Source organism: Cebus imitator, unplaced genomic scaffold, assembly GCF_001604975.1.
Source record: "Cebus imitator isolate Cc_AM_T3 unplaced genomic scaffold, Cebus_imitator-1.0 Scaffold145, whole genome shotgun sequence".
Classification (NCBI taxonomy): domain Eukaryota; kingdom Metazoa; phylum Chordata; class Mammalia; order Primates; family Cebidae; genus Cebus; species Cebus imitator.
The window spans coordinates 3,366,118-3,369,413 of record NW_016107460.1 but is presented as its reverse complement, the minus strand read 5'-3'; positions in this window follow the sequence as shown (position 1 = coordinate 3,369,413).

Genomic DNA, 3,296 nt, shown 5'->3' with positions numbered 1-3,296 from the left:
GCTCTCTGCAGCCTCCGCATGCCTCGGCCTCCGAGTGGCTGGCATGACAGGCACCCACCACCACGCCTGGCTGGTTTTTGCATTTGTAGTAGAGACGGGTTTCACCAAGTTGGCCAGGCTGGTCTCGTACTCCTGATCTCAAGGGATCAGCCGGCTTTGGCCTCCCAACGCGCTGGGATTGCAGGGGTGAGCCACCGTGCCTGGCATCTTCTAGGGGTTTTGAACTCAACAGCCACGTTCTAGAAAAAAGGACAAAGTCAAAGGCCCAGAGACCGTCAAGCCCAGTCAGGGCAGAGGAGCCATGGGACCCCAGCACAGCTGGAACAGGAAGGCCACGACCAGACCAGGAGGCATCCGGGCGCACGTGTGTGGCCCCCCCACCCGCAGTCCTAGCACCTGCCCCGTCCCGCTGCCCACTGTGGTCTGTGACCCACAGCCACCGCCTTGTCCTTCAAGAGCTGCAGAAGCCGGCGCGTCGGGAGGCAGCAGGGCAGCGTGAGCCCAGTAGTTCCAGACCAGCCTGGGCCACACACCAACACGGTCCCTGCTTAAAACAGTTTTTTGAAGAGGGAATAGAAGATCGTGGAGTCAGAGCAGGTGCCCTTTTGAGGTGGGATTTTATCATCAGCCAAGGCCCTTCGAGTTGTGCCAGTCACCACAGATGGACGTGGTCTCCTTTTGGGTATTTGCTCTTGGAGATGGAGTCTTGCTCTGAGCCCCAGACTGGAGGGCGGCGGCACCATCTCAGTTCACCCCAACCTCCGCCTCCTGGTTCCAGTGATTCTCCTGCCCCAGCCTCCCTCGTCGCCGTGATTACAGACGCGTGTCACCGTGCCTGGCTAATTTTTTTATTTTTAGTGGAGACATGGCTTCATCATGTTGGCCAGGCTGGTCTCAAACTCCTGACTTCAAGTCTTCCGCCCGCCTCAGCCTCTCAAAGTGCTGGGAATCCAGGTGTGAGCCACCGTGCCCAGCAGGGTGCTGGCTTCTTGAGGGTGCCCGCTCGCAGGGTGTCCGCACGGGGTGGGCTCCCACCCACCTGTGGGGGTGGTGTCCTGTGGAGTTTGGACCTACTGCAAATGAAGCTGCTGGTGAGGGTGTGAATGGCCCAGAATGCCACTGCTGCCCCACACGGCGTGCATGAGGGACCAGTCGTCGCCGTTTAGATTCCAGACAGGCGTGCGGCGTCTCCTCGTGCTCGTAATTCACGGCCGACCAGCAAACATTTGACGGTGTATTTACAAAGGCGTGTGTTCTGACTCCTTTGCAGACACTTTCAATCAACAGAATCTTCCCCACTAAGTCACTGACGCCATCCAAACCGGTTAAACCTATAGTTTATTCCCGAAACTCTCGGAGGGTAACTACCGAGCATAAATACTTTCCTCATTGAACGGTGATGATTCTGCGGCTAAGCCAGCCCCCTCCCATTACCAACGCTGAGCCGGGCAGGGCGGCTCACGCCCGTGGTCCCAGTGACGTGGGAGGGGAGGCGGGAAGGTCCTTGAGCCCGGGAGCTAAGACAGCACCACTGCATTCCTGCCTGGGTGACAGAGAGAGTCCTCATATCAAAAAACGCCCCCACAAAATCCCCACACACTGCAAACATAAAACGGGTTCTATTTCAACACAAAAAATATGACTGTGCAACTTTTGAGTTCCCCAACCCTTCCCACGCTGGATTTGCAATCTCCAGGGAGGAAAGGGCTGCCTTTCAGAAACTCCAACACCCCAGTTGGCACAGGTGGGGTCCCTGGTGCCATCTGCAGGCGCTTGCCTCCCCCATGTAACCCGAGTGTGGGACCCAGCCTGTGTGGCCTGTACGGTGGTAAACGTAGTTTCTGACTTAGTCTACAGATATATCACAGGTGTCCTTCTTCCCCCACGAGGCCTAGTGGAATCTCCCACCCTTTCATGTTCTCAGCAAATGCACAGCCTGTGGGGTGACTCAGGATACTCCAGGGGTGTCTCCAGTGGCTGCCTCCCCCTCCCCCAGAGGGAGGACCAGCTATTCCACTGCCCACCTTACAGAAGAGGGAGTGTCTGGTGCTCAGGCAGCTGGTGCCAGGTTGGCACAGGCCGGCAGGGCTCTGCTCCCACAGAGCAGGTGGGTGCTGGTTGGGCCCTGCAGCCCCAGCCCGCGGCACACGCACATGCGCTGATCGGCTTCCCGCGGCCCCAGGGCTCTGCCCTCTCACCCCGACAGGGGCCCACATGCAGAGAGATGCAGACCCCCGTGACCCGGCAAGGGTGGGGATGCCCACACACCAAGCTCCGGCATGAGGACAGGTCTCCCAGAACACAGCCTCAGGCCAAGCCGAGGGGCGGGGACTTGACTCGTGGAACAGGCAGCTCCCACACCTAACGCCCCTGGACACGCCAGGGAATGCTGGCCTTCAGGAAAGTCGAGGAAGTGGACGCCAGGCATGGTGGCTCACGCCTGTAATCCCAGCACTTTGGGAGGCCAGGCAGGAGGATTGCTTGAGCCCAGGAGTCTGAGACCAGCCTGGACAAAATAGTGAGGACCCCCCCAACCGTCTCCACACGCACACACAATGTGGCAGGCGTGGTGGCACGCAGGCGTGGTGGCACACACCCGGGGCCCAGCTACTCTGGAGGCCGACGGAGGCTCCTTGCGCCCCGGAGGTCCAGGCTGCAGTGAGCCACGACCACTGCACTGCAGGCTGGGCCATGGCATGAGATCCCAAACACAAAAAACAAACAAAAAGTGGAAGCTCAGGCTCAGCTCCACGATGAGCTGCCGCAGACAGACTGGACTCCGAGGGGGACGGTGCCTGTCCTCCCAGTGGTCCCCAAAGTCGCCCAGGCCCGTGCCTCTCGACGGGGCGACACATAAGCGGTCCGCCCGTGGGCGCGTGGCCGGAAACCCTGCAGCTGCCAGGGAAGCCTCAGTGCTGGGGGCCACAGCCTGGGGCTCCGGTGGCATCAGCTCCAGCGCCGAGGCCCCGAGGGCACCCGGATGGCCCCTCAGGCGAACACTGTCCCTCTGAAGACACCAGCGTGGCTTCCCCACCTGTCCCCAGCCTCTCGTTTAGAAAACATCCTCATGCTGTTTAGACGGGAGCTTTATTTCCACTGAACTCGGGCATTTAAAGTTGGCGGAAGCTCCAAACGGGGCGAGCCCAGGGCGCATGCAGGGCGGGCCTAGGGGCCCCGGGAGCTACCAGGAGCCGAGGGGGCTGGAGGGGCCTGGGGGGCCCCGGGAGCTACCAGGAGCCGAGGGGGCTGGAGGGGCCTGGGGGGCCCGGGGAGCTACCAGGAGCCGAGGGGGCTGG